At 44.5% G+C, this 25,315-nt stretch overlaps 1 long non-coding RNA gene across 1 annotated transcript in view; it reads left to right on the top strand.

Moving 5' to 3' along the window:
• The first annotated feature begins 1,228 nt into the window (after positions 1–1,228).
• Positions 1,229–25,315, top strand: part of LOC308482322 — a 158,873-nt gene continuing 134,786 nt past the window's right edge. Inside the window, exon 1 of the long non-coding RNA XR_013989216.1 lies at positions 1,229–1,309. This is a non-coding gene — a long non-coding RNA (uncharacterized lncRNA). The remainder of the gene's footprint in view (positions 1,310–25,315) is intronic.

Raw genomic sequence — 25,315 nt, 5'->3', positions numbered from 1 at the left:
GTCAAGACCTCTAAATTTATTTACTGAAGTCTAGTGATGCTTTCCTATTGTCATGCTGTCCTATTGTCATGTCCTATTGCAATGTTGTTCTGTTAGCTGTGTAACCCCTAGTTGGGTAGGGGATCTCGCTGTCACTAGTTGGGGGAAGGAGGAACTAACCCTAACCCTATTTGTGTGCTACTCACATGTAGGGCATACGAGTGCAGAGTGAGGAGCAGGCCCATGCCTTTTAGCCCCCCCTTGAGTCTTTTTATTGTGCTCATTCCTTTATAAGTGCTGCACACTTATAAATAGGGCTTGTATCTGCTTGAGCTAAAAGTGTAGCCCTGCTCCTAGCTATACACACTTATGCCATACACACGAGTAATGAATAAATCGGGCTACTGTATTGGGCTACTGAATATTTGCCCAATCTATGTGCTTTTAATACAGAAAAGAAATTTCTACGTCACCAATATGGCTGGTTTCAGAACTTGATGATATTTGCATGCGGGTCAGCCCCGCTGGCATGTCTTCTATCAGCCTGCAAACATGTATACTTCGCATGGTGAAAGATCCAGTTGAACTTGGGACCGAGCCTGCATACTGAGGCAGTGTGGTGTAGCGGTTAGAGTGTCGGACTAGGACTTGGGAGAGCAGGGTTCAAATCCCCACTCTGCCATGAAGCTCACCGTGTGAATCCTGGACCAGTCACTGCCTCTCAGCCTAACCTATCTTACAGGGTTGTTGTGGAGATTCAGTGAGGAGAACTATGCATGTACAACTTGGAGTTGCATGGGCAACTTGGAGAAAAGGGTGGGATATGAGTGAAATAAATAAATAAATAAATAAATAAAGTAAGTACTGTATTTTTCGCCCTATAGGATGCACTTTTCCCCCTCCAAAAATGAAGGGGAAATGTGTGTGCGTCCTATGGGGCGAATGCAGGCTTTCGCTGAAGCCTGGAGAGTGAGAGGAGTCGGTGCGCACCGACCCCTCTAACTCTCCAGGCTTCAGGAAGCTATCCGCAAGCCGTCGGAGAGCTGTTCAAAGTCGCACAGCTCTCCCATGGCTAGCGGAGAGCTTGCCTGCAACCAGAAGCTTGGGGCGCACTGAGCTCAGCACGCCCCAGGCTTCCGGCTTCGCGCAGCTCTCCCACGGCTAGCGGAGAGCTTGCCTGTTCTGGGGGCTGGGGTCGGGGGAAGCTCGGGCTTCCCCCGCCCCAGCCCCAAACCTGGGGGGGAAAATATTTTTTTTCCTTTATTTCCCCCCCAAAAAACTAGGTGCGCCCTATGGGCCGGTGCGCCCTAGGGGGCGAAAAATATGGTAAGTAAGTAAGTAAATACCTCCCTCCCTCAAAGAATTCTGGGTGCTGTGGTTTGTTGAGGGTTGCTGGGAATGGTAACTCCATAAGGGACCCGGAATTCTTTGAAAGGGCTCTGGGTGTGCTTTAAAGATATCGTGTGTACGCAGGTTGAGACTGCATACCTTAAGCTGAATTGAGGATGAGCTTGCCCATGAAATGGAGTTGATCCAACACAATCCACCTCCTGTGCTTTGTTTTCTCGTGTCTTGCTACTGCAACAATAAGAAATGAAATGCGGGGAAAGCAGGACTTGATTTCTAGGCATCGCACTGACCTTGCAATAAATAAATAAACAGCCCACCCTTCTGACAAAGTGATTCGCTTTATCACAAGGACACTTGGGCTGTCACCCATTATCCCAGTCAAATGGAAGAGCTCTGCTCAGTTATCTATGCTCCTCCTGAAGGTGATACATAATGTATGTTCCATATGAAAATGCTTTTTTTAAAAAACCCTCTTCAAGTCCTTTGTATTTATAAATTCTAGGCCTGTTAAGTCTCTGGATGGCTCCTTCTCCAGCTCCTAGGGAATTCTTTTGGGTGCGCTGGGGTGAGAGTAGGAGTTCAAAAGTCTTTATACCTTAATAGTAGACCCTAGCTTGGGTGTCAAGCTATAATCACATACTAACAGATGCAAGCTACCAAATACAACAATTGCTATACATTTTACTGGACCTTACATGGACACAGCACTTAGGTTCTCCTCAGCATTACAAATATGGTGAGTTTAACCCATGAGCGAGTCAGCATCTCCTGCACCATGTTGGTCACCTTTCTGCACATGAAAGTACAGCTTTCCCACTGCCCCTCCAATTGTCACATGTTTCCTTCATTATATCTGTAACAAGTGGATAGGGCTTCAGTGGAATGCAGAGTGGCATTTATTCATTTAGTGAAGAGTTTGTATACTGTCAAGAGACCAGGCTGAGGAGTACTGCTCTGATGAGAATGGTGGGAGCCTCCACCTCCGCCTGCTCCTGACCAGGATGCTGAAACTGCCCAGGAGCAGTGGAGCAGTATAGATTTGGAACAGTGGTTTGCAGAGGGGCATAGTTCTGAAGACAAAAGTTGGGAAGAACTGGGGGATGAACAGCAAAGTGAAGAAGAAGAGAGAGAGAGAGAGAGAGAGAGAGAGAGAGAGAGAGAGAGCTAACAGACTCTCCCTCTCACTAGAAAGTGTTCAGCCTATCAGTCCAAGGGCACGTAGAGCAGATAAGGCAGCGACACAAAAAGCAGGGTGGTTGCGAGATCAGGTTGCAAGACGGAAGTGACTAGGGGGGAAGTGGGTGGAATCCTTAACTGGGATTGTTCTTTTGCTGTGGTAATTAAAGACTCTTTAAATGGTAAGAGACTCTTTTCACTTTGTCCTGCTTATCTACGACCAAAGGAAGGGGGGGGAGGGAGGAAGCTTAAAACAAAACAAAACAAAACCATAGCATCCTAGAGTACCCAGCCAGATGGGCAGGGTATAAATTAAAAAGTTATTATTATTATCAGTTGGAAAGGACCTCTAGGAATCATCTAGTCTGACTCCATCCAATGCAGTAATCATAGATAAAGACACCCTGACAGGTGGCCATCTATCCTCTGCTTAAAACTCTCTCCAACAAATGAGAGTCCACTAACATCTGAGGTCCCCCATTCCACTGTCAAACAGTTTTTTACTGTCATCCAAAGGCACAGAGAAGCAGAAAGTTCATGACCATTTCTCTAAAGGCCAAAAGAGAGAGGTCAAATGGTTCTTCTGAGGGACAGCGTTGTGTAATGTTGGTACTGAGTAGGCTTTGTACCACATTCCAGCCAACTGAACCTCACACCAATCAAGAAGTCGGGTGATGAATGTGAAAAGGATGCAAGATCATGTAGAAAAAGACAGTTGTTCAAATAGTCTGGTCACAGATCATTCCAGGCTACAGTGATCATAATCAGCACTTTGAGTTGTGCATGGAAATAAATTGGTAATCAGCGCAAGTCAAATAAGACCAGAGCAACATGCTCCAGCAGCAACCTGGCCACTGAAATGTGCACCCGCTAAAGTTTCTAATCGCTTCTGAAGAGCAGCCCATCTGCCTTTGTATTTACTCCTTGCTATGAAGGAAAAATATTCAGAGGCGAACCAGGTCCAGTTTCCCTAAAGTGGGAGACAGAACAGACACATAACCATCCCACAACCCAAAGCCTTTCAAAATCACAAAGCATCCAGACATTTACTTCTAATTCCCAGCTCTATTGTTATGTGCTTTTTGGCCCTTTATGTGGACTGGCTTCTCCAGACATCTTTCCTGTGCTGTTATAGGGAATGAAAGAATGGGCATTCATTAATGTCCCTGAAAGTTCCAGGAGTGTGTGTGTGTGTCTCCTGCAAACTGCAGATGATTTCAGCTTTTGGGATCGCATTTGTCATTTAGATTTATAGGTGAATGCAAGGCTTAAATAGCAGATGTTTCCCCCTTATTTATCTCCCTGGCAAAGATGTGAGATTCCTTGTTCATGGGGCCATGCTCAAGCGCTAGCACTCCAGGTCTGTCTTTTACTTATGAGCTTGTAAAGCAGGAGCCTAGATACCAGTAAAAGAAAAGTAACCTTTTACCCTTCTAGGCATGTCAAGAACTATTCACATTGGTAGGTGTTGTTTATAGGCAAATGAATGTTACCTTAACACAGCAAGATTTGAGTTTTCCTAAAAGTCAAACTACAACTGAATCCAGGCTCATGTACACATATTTCAGTCTAATCAAATTTTCATTCTCTCTCTCTTTTTTTAAAGTGTTCTTCCTGAAAGGGGAACTGAAGTGTGGAAGGAACAATTTATTATTATTATTTGTTAGACCTATTAGTCACTTGTTACAGTAAGTTCTCCAAGCGACTACAGCCTATTCAGAAACTTAATAAGTAAGTAAAAAGGCATTATAATATTAATACATTCACACAAAACCGCATACAATTCATAAATATCACACAGACACGAAGAAACACACACAAATACACGAAGCAACCATCTCCCTAAATAGCAGCAGAAAACTTAGGCAGCACACAAAAATGTTACCATCTCAGTCCCACAAAAGCCTGGGGGAAAGGTAAGATTTTACCTGGCACCAAAAATATGTCAGAGAAGGTGCCAGGTTGCAGTGAGCTCAGGCATTATCTAGTCAAGCAAAAGTTACGAACTCTCTTCAAACCTGAAAAACCCTCTTCAGACCTTCACACCAAAGGTCTGAAGAGCAGTCCCCATGTTTGGGGAAATGTATGCCCTTGCCCCCATTTACTCTTTGAACATTGTGTGCTCATACAAATGCTGGGGAATTCTTTCAAATAAGGAATACACTTCCTTTTTCCTGAACTGGAACCCATAGTGACTGGCATGGTAGGGCTATTCCAGTCACCTGAGCTCCCTCTGGCTGGGTCACTGATGTACATATGTTGGGATGGAGAGAGGCTGGGGTAGTACAAACAAGCTGGTGGGAGCACCAGATGGTATCTGCCGGCACATTGGCACCATGCTGACCTTGCTGCCAATGGTCTCCTGTCCCTCTCAATCCCAGTACGCAGGAGTAACTTAGCCAGAAGGAGGTCAGAGAAGTGAGGCAGCTCCAGCACACCATCTGCTACCTACTGGAACACAGGAAGCTGACTGACACATAGGAACTGGCCATTTCTGCAGTGGCTCCCCATTTGTGGAATGGTGTCCCCAGGGAGGTTTGTCTGGCACCGTCATTCTTCAACCAGGCCTTTGACAGATTAATGTTCTACAGCCGTTCAAATGTCTTTGTGGGAGGGGAGTTATTGTTTTGTTGATTCTGTTTTACCTGTTTGTTTGTGCTTTTGGCTTGTGTTTTTTTTCTTGTGAACCGCCCTGAGATCTTTGGATGAAGGGCAATATATAAATCTAACAAACAAACAAATCAAGCTGCCTTATACTGAGGTAGACCATTCATCCATTTAGCTGTGTATTGGCTACTCTGAAGGGCAGCAGCTCTCTGGGGTCTCAGTGAGGAGCCTTACCTGGAGACAGCAGGAATTGTACCTGGGCCCTTCCAGGAAGATGCTCTGCCACTGAGCTGTGGTCCTGTTTGTGCCTGCGAACTTTACTTAAGTAGGTTATCCACCACTTCCTAGGTCTCCTCTGTCCGCCATCAATGCTAGAAAGTCGAGCTGGGAAAAATGTCCTGTGGTCTTTGAGCCCCACAACAACCACACAGACCTGTCCTTCAATGCTGTAGCCACACCTTGACCCCACCATTATATCTGTACCACTTACACTCTTTACAGGAAGACATGCTATTTGCTGTGGGGTTGGAACCTGGAACTGCTGTACAGTATAGCCCTATTTGGAAACCCTTTTCCTTGGTATGGTTAACAAATGGAGGGGGAGGGACCCCCATCTCCTGGTCCCTGACATGGCATGTCCCTCCAAATCCACCTGTGCCCTTCCGGGGGTCCTGCTCAAACATTGCATATACCCTTGCAGCTCTACCCCTACAAGCCAAGCTCAATGCACAGGACGTAGGGGAGGGGGACCATGTAAGCACTAAGCGCTGAGGACAGTTCCTGAATTTGCCTTAAGCACGATACCACTTACAAGAATCTGCTGCAGAAACAATATTGACCCAACTCTGTGGTAAAGCCGCATCCATCCAGGGCTGAATCCATCTCTTCCTTTTGCCATTATGAATATTTAGACCATTATGTGCAGAGATATGATGGCAGCCTCTGGATTTCCTCAAAGCTCTGCTGCTTTTAATTTCTCTAAGGAGCAAGGGATTTTCCCTTTGTGGCGAAGAGGTTTGACTTAACTGTTCTTGTTGGTGGGAGGAAATATTTTCACAATTAATTATTGACCCAAATGCCCCTTTGGCGGTTACTGTGCTGTGCCTAGTGCTCCAGAATCCCCATCCCCTCCCTGCCTTGGATATTTTACTGAGAAAAACATGCAGTTAACATTCACACGAGCTGGAATCCAATAACCCAGAGCCTTGTGTATAAGAATAACATGTTGAGAAAGAAAAGAAAACCCCCCACCACACTCAGACTTTCTTTTAAAAGGGGAGCAAACACAACTGTTTCTTATAAAGTTCATGTTACATAAGCGATCACCCCGGCTCCTGAGAAATTGTTATAATATATGCAAAGTTTACAGTACAACAGCAATACTCGTAGCTGGCTACTGACTTCAGGGTAGGAGGAGGGGAGCATGTTCATTTGAAAGGGGTCAAGGAGTGCCATGACTCCAGTCTTCCACACCCTGGTGCCTTTAAATACATTTTTAGAAGTCTTATCGTGTTTAGTAACCAGCATGTTCCGGTTAAAATCCTAAAGGAGCTTAAGGGGAAGTCTTTTAATATTAGAATTCAAAGCTATGCATCAAAGTGAAGCGAGATAAAATAATTAAAGAGAAACTGCTCTCTGATTTAGAGTTAAATTGCAGCTCTTCCAGGAAGAATACAGAATGAACAGGGAGTTCTCTGGATAGGATCACAACCGTCAGAGTATTCCTTGGCATAGGCATCCCAACTTTCTAGCTATGTCTCCAACATCCCACTGATCAAAATAGGGGTGCTCGTTTTTTTGTGTCCAGCCAGCTGATTCGCGCCAGAGCGCCAGGCCAAAAATCGGGACATTCCAGGATTCAATCAGAAGCCGGAATAGCTTCTGTCATTCAGGGGTGTCCTGCTCAATTCGGGACAGTTGAACAGCATGCCTTAGTAGCAGGTTGAGCTGCAGAAGTTCTCAGGTGAGGATGATTCTCACAATGCTGGGAATGGCTTGTGTGCTCATTCTTGATTAACATCAGGACAACCCTCAAAGGTAGGTAGGGCTGAAGTCTGAGACCAGACTCTGCCCACCTATGAAATTTATATTCCAGCTTCACACCCCCCAGGAGTGTGAATTTCATAGGTGGGCAGAGATTTGAACTCAGGTGTCCCTGGCTCAAGTCTGGCATTCTGTTTATTTGTTTGTTTATTTAACAGTTTAAACAATTTGCACACGGCAAATTGTTGTTTCCAAGCGGTGTACATTGATACCTCAGGTTACATACGCTTCAGGTTACATACACTTCAGGTTACACACTCCGCTAACCCAGAAATAGTGCTTCAGGTTAAGAACTTTGCTTCAGGATAAGAACAGAAATCGTCCTCCGGTGGCGCGGCAGCAGCGGGAGGCCCCATTAACTAAAGTGGTGCTTCAGGTTAAGAACAGTTTCAGGTTAAGAACGGACCTCCGGAACGAATTAAGTACTTAACCCGAGGTACCACTGTACAGGAACCCCAATACAATGAGGCTAAAAATGAGGTAAAATTATAAAATCAAAACTTAGTGAAGAAGTCTGTTGGAATAACAACAACAGAAGTATTCAGTAGCCACTGGGAGTTCAACAGGACATCAGCTGGAAGGGAGTTCCATAAAATTGGGCCCAGGGTAATGAACACATGGCTCTTTGTGGATATGAGCTATGAGGAACAACTACCAGTGACTCCCCCAAAGACCTCAGTGACTGAGCGGGTATATAACGGATCGAGCTTTGACATGTTGTTGGGCCTTCTTCAGTTAACTATACAGTAAATTCCGATAGCTCCAATCAATGCATTATACTTTTATAGATTTGAGACAGTTCCTTCATCACATTTCAATAACTTTCCCACAATAAACTTTACAAAAACATAGATTTGACATCAGTTACACAAACTTTAATGTAGGAAAATGTAAATGGGGCAACATTCTGCTGATATTGCCGTAATGCGTATCTGCCCTTTCGCAAGAGGTCTTCTTTATGGCTTTGTGTGTTGGTGTTAGTCACTTCACAGATGTCAGTCCACAGCTCACAGTGTAAAGCTGATGAGTCAGGAAGGAGTTTTACTAGCAGGCGGCATTTGGAGTATTTAAATAAATGAACAGAAGAGATGCTTGTTCTGTGCATTGGGTTGATAATAAGAAGCATTAATTTTTATTTCACTCTCTGTCCAAACATAGCTTTTATGGACTAATAAAAGGCACATTTTATAAGTTCACACACACACAAAAACAGAGCACTGAGAAGCTGAAATGCCCTTACCCTGTAGGAAAGATTTACACATTCGGAAGCAGCAGGATTTTCGAAATAAATGCAACATGTCAGAGTGATGCTGATAACCATTTTGCCACACATTTTCTCACTTGGTAAAATTGTCCTCCCTACTTGGCAGCTCAATACATTGAGTTGATGCAAATGGCCATTTTGCAGCACAGTTGACCAGACATCTGCACCTACAGCTAACTCGCAAGTCTGGGCTCAGGCAGTTAACTTACTAAGGGTGTTGTCCTATATCCCCCTGTACCTGAGAGTCAGCTCTGATGAACCCAACAGTGCTTACTTCTTTGTCCAGAGTGGGGGGCCCTGGGGTTTTCCAGTTGTTACTGGACTGTAAATCTGGCCATCCCTTCTTGTTGGCCATGCTGGCTGCTGGTGGGGGGAGTTGGCATCCAACAGCATGTGGAGGGGCACAGCTTCCCTTTGTCACCTTGGTAAATGGTTGCCTGTGGCCTCTAGGAGACTTGGAAAGATCCTATATTGGGAAGTTTTCAATGTGTAATGTTCTCTTGTGGTGTCAGGGGCTGGGCAGAAGAGGAGGAATGGTGGAGACTGCATGCCCATCCTGACCCTTCCAGGGAGGAGGAAGACAGTATAGATTTACAACAGGGGTTTGAGGAGGTCACAGCTCAGAGGCAGATGAGGGGGAAAGTTGGGAAATCATGGGAGAGCCAGAGCTGACATGTTGTCATTAGAGAGCATTCCAGATCCTCCATCTCCCAGAACCTGGCAAGCTTTAAAAGTAGGAGAGCAAAGAGCTCAAAGACAGATGGCTCATAGCAGCACCCATAGAGGAGATGATGACGACAACGAATGAGGAAGTGGGAGAGACGGGGGTGGGGTGGAGATTCACTCGGGGCAACGCCATTATCCAAGAGGCTGGGTCCTACAGCCTCTCTCTGTAAAGTTTGAACTAAAAAAGGACTGTAACAAACTTTTCCTTGTCTTTATACTTTCCTGGGCAACCAGCCAGGAACTGCTGACAACATCCTGACAAGGGGGCGAGGGCTGGGTGAAGCACAGAGGGTGCTCTTCACCCTTTGTGCTCACCCAGCCCTTGCTGCTGGAGCCAGGCAGGGGGCGACAGGGATCTCTGTAGGGAGCGCCTGGTTCGTGCCCCCCTCCCCATTGTGCACCTGAGGCAACGACCCCCCCCCCGGCACCCTCGACGCTACAGCAATGGCACCTCCATTTTCAGAGTGGTTCCAGGGTTGTAGCTGGTCCAGCACAAGCACCTTTGTTCGTCAGGGAAAATCTGATGGTTTGGTGACCAGCTGTTAATCTAAGTACCGTGGTACCTCTGGTTACGTACTTAATTCATTCCGGAGGTCCGTTCTTAACCTGAAACTGTTCTTAACCTGAAGCACCACTTTAGCTAATGGGGCCTCCCGCTGCTGCCGCGCCGCCGCCGCGTGATTTCTGTTCTCATCCTGAAGCAAAGTTCTTAACCCAAACTACTATTTCTGGGTTAGCGGAGTTTGTAACCTGAAGTGTATGTAACCTGAAGCATATGTAACCCGAGGTACCACTGTAGGTGGTTTTGGCACTGTGGAAAGGAAACAGGAGCACACTAAACTCGCTGCGGTCAACTTGCAAGCAAAGATTCATCTCAGGCAGTTACTGCAATACTGGTGTTAGTAACCACAGAGAGATTTCTCCTCCTACTGTGACACTGCATTCAGTTCTGCAGGTATGCCACTATATGGCTTCATGGTGAGCTCAACATCCCTTTCTTGAAAGTCACAAATGTGTTAGCGGAAGTAGCAGTACATCCCTTCAACTGAACAGTCCCAAGCACAGCAGATTCTTCATGTTCCCCTCAAGAATACATCATCAGTGAAGGCTGTATGGAACAAGGGAGCAGTAGCTAGGAAAGGTGTGGCACAGGGGGCTGTAGAAACTGTGCCCCTCCTTAGCCTGGCTAGGACTGGTAGGAGCTGGAGTTCAACAACATCTGAAGGGCAACAGATCCCTCAGCCCTGGTGTAGCACTGACAGAATGACTGCTTGACCTTGGGCCTGTCACTGGCTCTCAGCCCAACCTACAGAGTTGTTGTGGGTATCAGATAAGGATGAGGAGACCCATGCACACCACCTGGCACTCCTGGGGGGTGTGAAGCTGGAATATAAATACAATAAATAAATAAATAAATAAATAATCAAGAGTCTTGTGAGGCAGCAGCTTCTGTGGAAAATATCTTACTTCATTAGCTGACCCCACTCAAGAAAAAAAAAAATTAGGTGCCACAACAATTTGGTCTTTCTGTGCATCAGAATTAGCCCCGCCCCGGAAGTGGAGCGATCTATTTATTCGGAGGTTTTGCTCATTACAGTCACTAGATGGCGCTGCATGTTGTTTAAGGAATGGGGATACCTCGCTTTTCCGGGTTGTGCTTTCCTTTTGGGGTTTTGTACTGGGCTTATGGGGGTGAGGGGAGGAATGGACAGATTTGCAAATATGGGGTTTGTTTTGTACTGGAACCTCCAAAGTGGAAAGGTTGTTGTCCATTAAGAGAACTGTATTATAGACAGATCAAAAGGATGTGAAACGATGGGGTGGGATTATTGTTTGGTTTGCAATTATGTTATATATCTTTGTGTTTTTATATTGTAAACCACCCTGTGATCCTTGGATGAAGGGTGGTATATAAATTTAATAAATAATCACAATCACAATCATAATCATAATCATCAACAACATTCCTAGCAACTCGAACCAGCTTAGTCTGCCAGCCTTACCTAGCAGTGAACCTCTTTTGCATTCAACAGGACTTCTAAGTAGACATGGTTAGGATTGCATTGTTTGTACAGTTCCATTGTGGTCCCCTTCCCAGTTATGTTTTCAGCTCCAATCAATGGCAAGATTAATATTCCATTAATGGTTCATATGCGCATCTGAACGCAGACCAGAACTGATAGCCAAGGATGGCAACTGTAGTGTTAAGCTTTATGAAATGAATTAGAAGGAGCAGTTTTACTAGTACTGTGCAGAAAGGTAGCTATTAAGGCTGAAGTCCTAGGCACCCTTACTTTGGTTTAGGGGTGGATGAATCTCTTGATATGTGTTCTCTCCCTTTCTCATTTTTTTCCAATCTTAAATTCAATTTCACACATTTCCAATAGCAAGTTGAGAATTTTAGTTAAATTTTTTGTTGTTGTTTAGTCATTTAGTCGTGTCTGACTCTTTGTGACCCCTGGACCAGAGTACGCCAGGCACTCCTGTCTTCCACTGCCTCCCGCAGTTTGGTCAGACTCATGCTGGTAGCTTCGAGAACCCCATCCAACCATCTCATCCTCTGTCGTCCCCTTCTCCTTGTGCCCTCAATCTTTCCCAGCATCAGGGTCTTTTCCAGGGAGTCTTCTCTTCTCATGAGGTGGCCAAAGTATTGGAGCCTCAGCTTCAGGATCTGTCCTTCCAGTGAGCACTCAGGGCTGATTTCCTTAAGAATGGATAGGTTTGATCTTCTTGCAGTCCATGGGACTCTCAAGAGTCTCTTCCAGCACCATAATTCAAAAGCATCAGTTCTTCGGCGATCAGCCTTCTTTATGGTCCAGCTCTCACTTCCATACATCACTACTGGGAAAACCATAGCTTTAATTATACGGACCTTTGTTGGCAAGGTGATGTCTCTGCATTTTTTCAGGGGGATTATTCGTTAAAATAATCCCCCTGAAAATTCATCTGCATTTTAGTACAGATTTCTCCTAATAAAAACCTTCCTTGAGTTCCAGTTCTAAATATTCCTCAACTTGAGATCCAGGTCTAGCTCTATTCTGAATGCCACAGAAGTCCCAAGAGTCATTGTTTTCTCTTATGTTCCCTTAACAGACTGTTTGTGTAGCTAAGCCATTTATAAGTCTATATAACTTGTAAATCTCCAGTGCCAGATGAGATAATAGACATAATCCCACTAAAGGATTTGGGTTATACCACTGCTTCCATCTGAATGTCATATGTGTTTTTAAAAGTCACTGAGTCATGATGGAACAGTGAAATGTGACCCTGGCCACCAGGATGGAATATACCATTGTGTTTAAAAAAGGCTTACGAAACACCCCCCCTATCCAGTATAATCCTATAATCCTTAAATGTTGCAATGACCAGATTTCACTGTGGTCAATAATATTTTTGTAAACTGAGGTCAAAACGACCAAATCTATAAAGTGTCAGTTGCCTTAAACGACAATGTGTTCTAGAACAAGGCAATACTTCTCACAGGTAATTATAGTTTACAGTGCTGTAATTGGTAACAGATTCTTTAAAAGATTCTTTCAAAGATATAACAAAGAAAGCACCACTGTTAAGCTTAGTTAAGGCAAAGGGAAGACTAGGGTATTTCAAACAACAAGAATAAACAGTGCCAACCCAAGATGTTATTCTGCCCTAAGCCGAACCCAAATGTCCTCTGTCCTGATAGGGCCAATACTTTAAAGCAGCCTTTGCCAACATGGTGCCCTTCAGATTGTTGTTGTTTAGTCGTTTAGTCATGTCCGACTCTTCGTGACCCCACGGACCAGAGCACACCAGGCACTCCTGTCTTCCATTGCCTCCCGCAGTTTGGTCAAACTCATGCTGGTAGCTTCGAGAACACTGTCCAACCATCTCCTCCTCTGTCATCCCCTTCTCCTTGTGCCCTCCATCTTTCCCAACATCAGGGTCTTTTCCAGGGAGTCTTCTTTTCTCATGAGGTGGCCAAAGTATTGGAGCCTCAGCTTCAGGATCTGTCCTTCCAGTGAGCACTCAGGGCTGATTTCCTTAAGAATGGATAGGTTTGATCTTCTTGCAGTCCATGGGACTCTCAAGAGTCTCCTCCAGCATTATAATTCAAAAGCATCAATTCTTTGGCGATCAGCCTTCTTTATGGTCCAGCTCTCACTTCCATACATCACTAGCCCTTCAGATTACTGGACTATAACTCCCATCAGCCCCTGCCAGCATGGCCAATGGTCAAGGATGATGGAAACTGTAGTCCTAAACAACTGGAGGGCACCAGATTGGTGAAGTTTGCTTTTAAAACTCTGGCTGTACCACTGAGACTCCAGTTCCTGCCTTCTTTCATGCTGCTGCCCAAAGCAGATAGTTTCAGCCTGTGAAATGGCAGAGCTGGCCCTGAGAGCAAGGCAATGTACCGGTGAACCCTTTCTACTCTAAATTGCAAGCACAGGAGCTTTAATGCTATGCTGCAAGTGAAAAGAGCTGAGGGCAGAACTACACATTACACACACATACATGTCTTCGACACATGTGGCCCATTCAACGGGGCAGGCGGGTGATGATGATGAGGTACTACTGCCTGCTTGCTCGCTGGATCTCTGGTTGGCAAACAAGCCGACAATTAAAAGCAAGGATGAGGAAGGAGAACAGCAGAACATGAGTGCTGGTGAGGAGGTAGACTTGCTGAGATGGGGGCCCCAAGGAAGATGTCTTCCCCAATGGCCCTCCAAAACTTGCGGCTGATACTGGGTGGGTTTTCACTGCAGGAGCCACCGGGATTTGAGACTTGTATGAAGCTGAAAAATGGGAGAGAGGGAGGGAAGAGGCAGGGGTTTAATATAAAGGTTCAAATGAGGTACTGGACGAAGGTGAGAGTCCCAAGGGATAGAGCCAGGGAGAGATGGGAAAGGCTGTTCGAGGGCTGTCTACTCGCCTATGCCTTCAGCTAGAGTCTGTTTTTTGCACACATGTTCCCAAACTGTGGTGAGCTTCTTTCTAAGAATAAAGAATACCCCTCATTACCATTTGGGTAATAGTAATTTTAGCAATCCCTGCTTAGTTGTCATAAGCCGCAGCAGCATAATAATAAAGGGTATTTCCAGTTAGCTTCTCTAGATCTGGTGTTTACAGGAACATTGGCATGATGTACGAGTGGAACGTTTGGCTCCCGCGCATCACACAGCATGTTTCCAATATCAATGACACCCAGTTGTGTGATACAATATTTACACAAAGACATATCCTGCTTAGCAGACACTGAATATTCATTGGAATAACACAGCTCATGATGAATTCAGGTGACATTACCACAGATGTCACGTACAGTGTATTATTGTGAAATTATTAGTGTATTTACATTCTATTGAACCCTGCAATAATCATCTTTTTTAATTTCCTTTCCTGTGAGAATAACCAGTAGAGCAGTTAAAATATATGTGTTTGCTCTGTTTTAATGACACTCCGATCTCCATAGAAAGGGGGGTGGGAATCTATGTTCTCAAACCTAACCTGAGCTGACATATTTTCTGCTTCAGTTCAGTTATTGAATGAAAAAGCAGAGTTCAGCTAACAATGACTTTTAGTACTGCGATGAACTAAATATTTCATGCCCCCTATAGTTTAGATTAAAATAGGGCTAAACCCAGCATTGAAAAGCATTCCCCATTTAAGAGAGTTTTTTTTTTTTAAGCAATAGCTTCGAAGGTAGTTGAAATGCTTGAGCTATTTAGGATGCATCAAGCCTTGCTCAGAATGGCCTTTGTTCACCCTCAGTGATATCAGCAAATAGCCAGTCTCACTGACAACGCACAGTTTCGTGATATCATAACATTTATGGTGTGAGCCTTGATTGGCTGGGATCACTCCCAGAAGAAGACGAAAACAAACCATGACCTAGAGGGGAAAGGTGCCAAACACCAGCAGATATGCAGAACAAATGGCAGCAGACAGGATTGAAAAACTTCTTTAAAATATCTGAATTGACAGCTATCCTCACCCCCTCATCTTGGAGAGGACCTTTGACCTGGAAATCAAAGCAAGAGACTATTTGGTGCACCTGTAGATAAAAAAGGGAAAAGGCTACTGTATTACATTTACCCCCCCCAAAAAAAAAAAGAGAGAGAAAGAGAAAGAGAGAGAGAGAGAGAGAGAGAGAGAGAGAGAGAAGGAAATGGGTGGAATGAATACAGAAAACCCACAAATAAACTAGCAACTCTGATAAAGGAACAACAGACAAAAGAACATTCTGCTTTGCAGAATATATTTAACAAAACAAAGTCCTGCAGACACAGTTTTTCATTTGCAAGAGAACACATAATCTTTCTAAGCCTTTCCCCAACCTTGTAACATTGGATTCAAAACTTAACTTGAAAACAAGACGATGAATGAAGTTTTCAATTTAATACTTTTTACTGTGAAAGCAGATTTGCATGTTCCAGCAAACCTCAACAAGTCCTGCTTTCAGTTTCTGAAACTCATGTGGTTGGATGGGACAAGGATAAAGATGTTGTGTTGTTAAAAAAAAAAATGCCTCCACTCAGCCATTATCAGTTACCCTGCAAGTGTCTGCAGAATGCCACTCTCAGTTAGTATCTCTATAAATGGTGGTGGGGAGGGGTGCTCATCAAATCCGCTAATGACAACGAAGTTGCCGGGCCAGCTAACAAAATGAACTTCAATAGATATCAATGCAAAGTTCTACATTTAGGTAGGAGGAATCAGTCGTGCATATGTAGCCCAGAAGCTGCCTGGCTTGACAGCAAAACATGTGGAAAGGATGTAGGATGGTCTTTCCCAAACTTGGGTCTCCAACTACTGTTGGACTACAACTCCCATCATCTGTAGCTAGCAGGACCAGTGGTCAGGGATGATGGGAATTGTAGTCCAATAAAGGCTGGAGACCCAAGTTTGAAAAACACTGATCTAGGTTTTTTTTAAAAAAAGAAAACCACAAATTAAAGATAAGTCAGGAAAGTGATGTGGCAGGCGGGAAAAGGCTAATGAAATTCTAGGTTGCATTAACAGAGCTATAGTGTCCAGATCACAAGAAATTTCCTTACTGCTCTATTCTGCTTCAGAGTACTGTGCCCGGTTTTGAGCACTAAATCACAGCCTAGTGCTGCTTTGCATATAACTTGCTTGCATGGCATATAGCACAGGGATGCCCCATGTCCTGTATGTTGGTTATAATACAATGCTACTTACTTTCCTGTCTCGTACCAGCAGGGGGAGGGGACCCTGTGGATGCCAGGAAGGCTTCTGCAGGTTTGGGTGTGCACAGGTGCCTTACTGGTGTCTCCTGTTATAGCACCTATTTAATCAGACACATCCAAAGGTAGATAAATGCATGCATAAGATTTCCTTTGTGATTTCTGATCTGCCTGATTGACCTTGATTGGAATGCTTCCTTTGTTCACTCTTGTCTTTCTTTCATTTTCCTAGGAGCTTCCTTTCTTCTTAAAGAAATTGCATAAATAAAGAATAAAAAGAGAGAGAAGTGGTTTGGATTTGAAGGCTGCGAACCTTCCAGCCGCATTCCCCACTCATCCCTATTAATGGCAGAGTGAGAAGATAGGAGAGGATGTCTGTCGGCACGAGGAGTAACTTTTTGGAGGGGTCGCCTTCTGACATTCTCTGCCCGTATGAACAGACTAAAGCAAAGAGCCAGAATCCCGCTCTCCGAATGTCTGAATAATTCATGGGCATACTCCAGTCATTGCAACTATTCTGTTTTCCGTTCTCCTGCTCCTCTCTCTGCTCTTATTTACTCTGTCTGATTCCTGCTGCCTGCGACTGTCTGATCCACACTCGCCCCGAATACTGAACAGAGAATACTAATATTGTTGAGAAAATGTTCCTTGCATGAATGCAGCCGCAGTGCCCTCATATTTTATTGATTTGAGGTGGGCGTGGGCGTGCATGTGTATTAGAGGTTTGCTCGCTTTTTCCATAGTGCTGCAAAATATTATTCACATTTGTAACACTTTTACCGTGCTGTCTCATTATTCTCCAATCCTTTCCCCTCTCCAGGTTTTGCATATGGATGCAAGTTTCCAGGACAGCTCACATTCCGAAGGTGCTAAAATTTTGCAGCCCCCTCTGAGTTTCCAAAGGGGGCTGGCAAACTGCCCACCACCTTATTGCTTCTGGTAATAATAGTATAATAATTCATAATAATAATAATAATAATAATGGCAACAGTAGCAGCAGCGGCAGCAACAACAACAGCAATAGCAGCAGCAACAACAATAACAACAATAGCAACAACAACAATAAAGGTAAAGGTAAAGGTACCCCTGCCCGTACGGCCCAGTCGTGTCCGACTCTAGGGTTGCGTGCTCATCTCGCTCAAGAGGCCGTGAGCCAGCGCCGTCCGAAGACACTTCCGGGTCATGTGGCCAGCGTGACGAAGCTGCAGCTGGCAAGCCAGCACCAGCGCAGCACAAGGAAACGCCGTTTACCTTCCCACTATAAAGCGGTCCCTATTTATCTACTTGCACTGAGGGGTGCTTTTGAACTGCTAGGTGGGCAGGAGCTGGGACCGAACGATGGGAGCTCACCCTGCCGCGGGGATTCAAACCGCCGACCATGCAATCGGCAAGTCCTAGGCACTGAGGTTTTACCCACAGCGCCACCCGCATCCCTCCAATAACAATAACAATAACAATTTTATTTGTACCCCACAGATCTGACTGGGTTGGCCCAGCACGTTGGGTGCCTTCCAGCATACACAAGAACATAATAAAACATTAAACATTAAAAACTACCCTATACAAGGCTGCCTTCAGATGTCTTCTAAAGGTATGGCTGGCACACCCTTATCCAGTAGCATTGCAGGGGACAATGAACAGTCTGAGTGCACACACTCCACAAATTGCTGTTCCATATGCACACAGATGCTAGCTCCACTTTCAGAGGTGCATATCATGTTCCTCAGTTTTGCAGCCAAGAAGATTTCCAAAATACTGTCACAAGGAAGCCAAGGAAGCATTCGCAGCATCTTTATTTGATTTAGCCATTAAGAGGTAGAACTTCCCTTTCATGAGTGACTTGCTCCTTTACGAACCCCTTTGAGATCTGCTGTTACAAATAACTAGTGTTGTGCCTGGTAGGACAACCCTGAACCAAGAAAGGAAAAGGAAACCAAACTCTGAGCCATGAGCAGAAGTGAGGCAGTGTCAGAGGAGATAATGTGAACATACAGGCATGCTGGTCTCATTCTGGAGCAAATCACAGGAAGATAGGAATACTTATATACTCATACTCAGTCAGATCACTAGCACATCTTGCTTAGTGTTGTCTACACAGATGGACAGCAGTTCTCTAAACGGCCCTAAATGGCCTCGGTCCTGTATACCTGAAGGAGCGTCTCCACCCCCATCATCCAGCCCGGACACTGAGGTCCAGTGCCGAGGACCTTCTGGCGGTTCCCTAGCTGCAAGAAGTGAGGTTACAGGGAACCAGGCAGGGCCTTCTCGGTAGTGGCGCCTGCCCTGTGGAACGCCCTCCCAGCAGATGTCAAGGCAATAAACAACTATTTTACTTTTAAAAGACAACTGAAGGCGGCCCTGTTTAGGGACGTTTTTAATGTCTGAAGCTGCATTGTTTTTAATATTTGGTTGGAAGCCATCCAGAGTGGCTGGGGAAAGCCAGCCAGATGGGCAGGGGAAACCCAGCCAGATGGGCAGGGTATTAATAATAATAATAATAATAATAATAATAATAATAATAATTTCAGACCTAGGTTGGAGATGCCAGGAACTAGGGATAGAAGGATCTGCCAATTTCTATGCTCTCAATTTCTCGTCTCAATATCTCCATCTGATATTCAGTTCTCCACATTTTGCAGCAATTTGTGAATTCTGGGGCTTTCCACTTGTGAATGCCAACAGTAGCTTTCAACCTGCCTGGGTGCAGCTGGGGGACTCCGCCATGGCAGAGCCTCTCCTCTACCCACACTGCCTGTGATCCTCTCCCCTGGCAGATGCCAGCAGAGAAACACCTAGGCACCATCCTGTACTCCCCTCCAGCCGTCAATGAATGCACTTAAGACAACGACTGAGACAGCTCAGTCGGTAAGAGCATGAGACTCTTAATCTCAGCGTTGTGGGTTCAAGCCCCACATTGGGTTTACATAGTATGTATTCGATCTATCAAACATTCTGTGGTTATTGATGCAGTTCTGTAAGACTAAATGAGAGAGCTCAGCAGAGAAAAGTCAAAATTTCATCATTAGTTTGGCCTTCCCAGTGGAACATACTTCTGACAAGACATAAACAGGATTGCACAGAATGTCTTTGTGCACTTGCATGCACATTGCACTGGAGAAAAGACACATCTGCCAATACCCCCTTCGAAGAGATTTGATGTCTAGAGACCTGAGGGATAGTGACTCAGTACTGAGCTAGATGCACCAAGGGTCTGACTCAATATGAGGCAGATTCCTATGTTCCTAATAGAGGCGAAGGGAAGTTTTCCTAGGGACAGAGATAAGAAAAAAGGGTCTGTTCCTGGTAAACAGGGCCACAGGAGACTATCAGCCTAATTCTATATATGCCTACTCAGAAGCAAGGCCAAGGACTGCAGCTTACAGAAATCTTGTACATCTCAGGTTAAGAACTTAATTTGTTCTGGAGGTCCGTTCTTAACCTGAAACTGTTCTTAACCTGAAGCACCACTTTAGCTAATGGGGCCTCCTGCTGCTGCCGTGCCACCACAGGACAATTTCTGTTCTTATCCTGAAGCAAAGTTCTTAACCCGAGGTACTATTTCTGGGTTAGCGGAGTCTGTAACCTGAATCGTATGTAACCTGAAGCGTATGTAACCTGAGGTATCACTGTACTTTTATGTCTTTAACTTTGCAGCAAGGATTCGCAGCTGTAAGAGAGTGGTGTGCTGGTTATTGGGATGCAAATAAAGCCCACTAACACAAGCCTCAAGTTGTGGGAGTGGGAGGGCCAAAAAAAAAAAAAAAAGTGGCAGGGAGGCAAAAAGGGCTGGGAGTCTTGAAGGCCAGTGCGCAGAGTCAGAAAGTCTAGACTCCAGATGTGAATGTACAGCCTCCGAGAGCGCAGCACCATAAATATATCAGCCAGATGTCACGAGGCCCAAGCTACAAATCTCTGTGAGTGGTGACAAGCCTTGGCTTTTTGCTCTTTGCAGTATGCAGCTCCTCCCAGCATTACTGGTCACTTGGTCGGAGGCAGCTGGCGGAGGCTCTGCCAGGCTGGAGAGAAAGGCAGCTTAGAATTGCCATCCAGCTTGTAACTGGGTGGAGACTGTTTGGTCTCCTGCAGGAGTAACAGTGACTCTGAGAGAAAATAATGTTGAGAAGTATGTGGGGATTGGAAGGGGAGGTAGGAAAAGATTTGGGTTGAAATGCTTCCGCTGAAGAGAGGCTTCTTTAGCACTACGGTTCCTTCCAAATTCTGCTCGCTTTGCATGACCTTTCTTAATTGAGTTTGATTCTGACTTGTCAGTGTCAGATCCAGACATGATGTGCCCATCACACGAATCTCAACTTTTCTGTAACCATAAAGCTTCACACAGATTCAGAGAAAAGGATGTGCCCATGTCAGGCCAGCTTGACCAGGCCTTCACATGCGGGAAATAGTTTCATTTCAAAAACTATGAAACTAAGCAGACTGTTCTGCTCTTAATGCCAAGTGCACTTCCATCATTCCAGAGAACAATTAATGCACAGCCTCCCAACGTCCTGGAGTCAGTAAAGATATTTCTTCCAGCATTATCCTTGGGGCCTTTTAGGCAGACTCATCCAAATGTTGAGCTGGTATCTTGGAATTTGTCCCAGGATCTTCCCAGGCCAGAGATGCCACCGGCAATTTGACTAAATGTCAGTGGCCATTGCTGGCTGGCTTTTGAAAAGCTGTCAAAGAATCACCCCATAAAATTGTCTTGCTTCGCAGAGCATGCAAAGTACCATCCATTGAATATCGACAGTAACTCTTTCATTAGGAGCGAAATATTGTTTTATTAAATAGAAATCAACCAACGTCGATTTTTTCCTGTTACTTTGGAAAGTATTGTGCATAATTAGTGTAACAGTTACAATAGTAATCAACATTATTGCCCAGGAGATAGGGAAGGAAGGAAGGTGCTTGGCATTAACATCACAAACCTTTCATGTGTTTGGACAGAGCTTTGCGACCTATAAAGCAAAGATGGTAGATCACATTTACCGGTAAGTCTTTCCTTGATTTGGGTGGTCTTCAACAGTATATAATACACAAGCAGTCACTCTTCACTGTGTTCATCAGAAAGCGAGGGAAACTAGAATGATCTACAGAATTTTATGACAGAATAAATTTCAGAGTTTAAGGATGCTTTGGGGCACTATATAGTATTGTGCTTCTGATAACGAAATCCCCTGGCACCAAATGGCTAAACTGGTGTGAGAGCATAGAATGTTCCAGCTGCACAATGCTTGTGAACATCCCAACTACTTGGAGAACAAAGCTTTCAAGATCTTTGAAGTCCAGCTTCTTAGAGGACAGGGAAAGTTAATTTGTGTTTGTTGTATCTGTAGACCAATTTTCAGACCGGGCCTGCAAGCCTGGGGTTTAAGTAGGGATGGAGGAGAGTTTTGTTCAGCCCACATTTTGAAGGAAACTGACCTAATTTGCACCTCCTGGATTAACACATAGGCCAGAAAACAGTTATGCTTCAGATTTCACAGTTCTTGGAATTTTACGGTGCAGTTCTCATCTAAAAATGTACCAAATTATGTTTTTTAAATGTAAGCTGAAATACATTTAGAAATGTGTGCATTGATATAAAATATGAATGAACTGGATGTATACATTGTGATAAAATACATATAAAAATACATGTAGGGAAACTGCATTGGTTGCTGTTTGCAATGACCTGTGTCAGGAGAGAGACAGGGTGTGTGTCACTGTGTTGATTCTCCTTGATCCCTCAACAGCTTTCCATAGCATCTGTCTGAGCTGGGTACACCAAACTGCAGTGCTTCCACTCCTGTTTAGATGCCTCCCCAGAAGGTGGTTCTTGGGGAGCACTACTCAACTCCATGGGTTCTCCAGTATGGAGTTCCACGGGGATCATCTATATGGAGCCACTTAGTTGGGGGCATACAGAGTTTCAGGATGTGTTGTTGATGACATATGCCAGGCATAGGCAACTTCGGCCCTCCAGATGTTTTGAGACTACAATTCCCATTATCCCTGGCCACTGGTCCTGTTAGCTAGGGATCATGGGAGTTGTAGTCCCAAAACATCTGGAGGGCCGAGGTTGCCTATGCCTGGCATATGCTGATGACACACATATCTATTTCTCCTTTTAATCTCCTTGCTCTTCAGGGCAAGATGGTTGTCATTTTGGCTGGGATTAAGCCTATGACAGGCTCAGGGCAGGAGTAGCTTGGTTGGGAAGTCTGAAGTCTGGGAAGAGGCCCCAGAAGTCAGGAAGACTGAAAAGTAGAATGTCTAAAGGCAAGAAGGGGGGCAGAACAAGCAATGGATTAAGAAACAGGAACCTGTGAAGGAGAAGGAAGCTTGAGGAAAGGAGCAGATGTGAAATGGAACTAAGGCAATGCCATTTACTAATGCGCATGAAACTGGAAGTTCTTAGGTTACTGTGTTACTTACACACACAGCCTGAGATTTATCATTACTAGGTGAGACACATATGCTCTCCAGACCTCAGTTACCAAGACACCTGATCATAGATGGTTCAACAGAAGTTGCGCACTATATAACCCTGCCAAAAGAGCAAATTGTTCCAGGTGACTCAGGAAGAAAGCCCACTTCTATGTAACAAGGAGGGTAATAAAATATGTTGAAGTAATAAGGGCACGTAACCAATACTTTAAGGGACACGGGTGGCACTGTGGATTAAACCACAGAGCCTAGGGCTTGCCGATCAGAAGGTCGGCGGTTCGAATCCCCGCGACAGGGTGAGCTCCCGTTGCTGGGTCCCTGCTCCTGCCAACCTAGCAGTTCGAAAGCACGTCAAAGTGCAAGTAGATAAATAGGTACCGCTCCGGCAGGAAGGTAAACAGCGTTTCCGTGCGCTGCTCTGGTTCCCCAGAAGCGGCTTAGTCATGCTGGCCACATGACCCGGAAGCTGTACACCGGCTCCCTCGGCCAATAAAGCAAGATGAGTGCCACAACCCCAGAGTCGGTCACGACTGGACCTAACGGTCAGGGGTCCCTTTACCTTTAACCAATACTTTATTAGGATGTTCTGGATTCATTGTAACAAACCTATAAGAACATCCAAACAGCACATAAGAGTACCACATCATGTGTTCGCCTGAGCATAAAAAGTGACATGTGGGTTCTCTTCCCCACAGGGAAATGTCACTGCTAAGACTTAGGGGGTTAGTACTAATCTACAGTTATTATTATTTTTTCTGAATTTACGGCAAGGGTATCCCAGAGGAGAAATGTGCAATTGGTGGGGGTTGTTTAGTGATACGATTCATCTAACCTGAATCTGACCAGCAATGCACCGCCTTGATTTGCTCAGTATCTTCAAAAGTCGGTTGCTGTATTGCACTTCTATGGCAAGATCATGCCCTTAGCTGATAATGTAGCTGATGAATCATCGGTGCTGAAGAAAATTGGATAATCTACCCAGAGCAATCCGATGCGACGCCATTCGCTTTGTAATAACACATAATGGACAGCTTTGAGGACAGCTGATTTTTAATCAGAACAATTGATATTTGCAGAATCCGACCTCACTCAGCCGTTTTTGAGAAAATAAGTTATTGCAATCAGAAAGTGACTTCTTGCCATCAAAGCAGCTTATTTCAGTCACCACCACTCACATCAAACCTTGCATTTCTTCCACCCTAACAACTGACTATTATCATCTTCCTACTAGCTAGGGGCCAAGCTAGTCTTTACATTGCAGACTCCTCAAGGAGGACATGTTACCCTTTTATATCCAGAAGTTTTGGATGCAGAATAATTTATTTGCTTGCATTTTATGTAAATCCACCTAATTGGCTCTCCCTGAACCAATAAGAAAACCAGAGCACAGCTACCTTTCAGCGTCTACGCTTCTCCAAATTTTGCGATTCAGTTCTTCAAAAAGTGTGCATTAAAACGCAGATATCAGTGAAAACAATGTACAAAAATGCATTACATTGCAGGAAATAGCTAGCAAAAGTGCATATGTTAGGACTGATGCACTGTATTAATGTTCATGCAGTACACTTTTCATGTGATTTTTTTGTGCTGTTTTTAAGCTGCTTTTTTTTTTACATTGTGCACATCATATTGAGAAATATATGTGGAAGGTGATTAATAAATAACAATAACAACAATGCTTCAATTCTTTGAAGCGGATTGCATATATTAAGGTTTTGCGTAAGCCTGCCTAAATATTTACTTATAATTCAGTTTGAGAGTGATACAGAATATGGAAGCGAGGGGGTGGGGGGCTAAAGAGAGTTGAGGCTGATAGCATCACCAGACTTGAACAGCAACGGAGAGCAGGTTGTGTTTTTTTTTAAAGAAAACATATTTTTTGAAGCACAGAATCCACAAGCTTCCACTCTCTTCAGGAGAAGGAACATATTGCATCTCATTTCTGTACTTCCTGGAGATAAAAATCTACAGAAAATCCATCACTGACTGAAAACGGGTTGCATTTATTATCATCGCATTATCCTGACTTTGCTGCTCCAGCCTTCATGGATTTGTTGTATGCACAGTCAGGGACGTTTTCTATGAAAGACAATGCCAACGCTCTCATTGTTGCCATGCAAACCCAATTAGGGGATATTGTACCTTTATATACTGAGACGGTTTCCCTTGGGTTATTGTCTTGATTATCAATAATTGCTACAAGCCGACTTCAACATCCGGCATATATATGAGACTCTCAGTGAATAGCAGGTTTTATTTAGAAGCAAGAAGTAGCTGGCATTATATTTTGAAAGAGAGTGCAGACACTACAGTATGGGTTTTCAAATAGGCGGTGCTTTTCCTTCGGCTGTAATTAAACTTGCCAATACCTTAAAGATATTCACTTGCAAATTTAGCATCTCTAGTAAGGCCAGCATTGGTGAGGATCGACAGCAGCAACTGCATAAGGCTCATATTTTAACTACGTTGTTTTAGAGTAATATTGCGGAAGGAAGTGTGAATGGTTGGTGACCATTAGGGCACAATTTAGAGCATTTGCAGATGCCCCCAATTT

The sequence above is a fragment of the Podarcis pityusensis genome, assembly GCF_964106645.2.
Source record: "Podarcis pityusensis genome assembly, chromosome: 7".
Classification (NCBI taxonomy): domain Eukaryota; kingdom Metazoa; phylum Chordata; class Lepidosauria; order Squamata; family Lacertidae; genus Podarcis; species Podarcis pityusensis.
The sequence above is the reverse complement of the archived record's forward strand: the minus strand, read 5'-3'. Positions and strand labels throughout refer to the sequence as shown.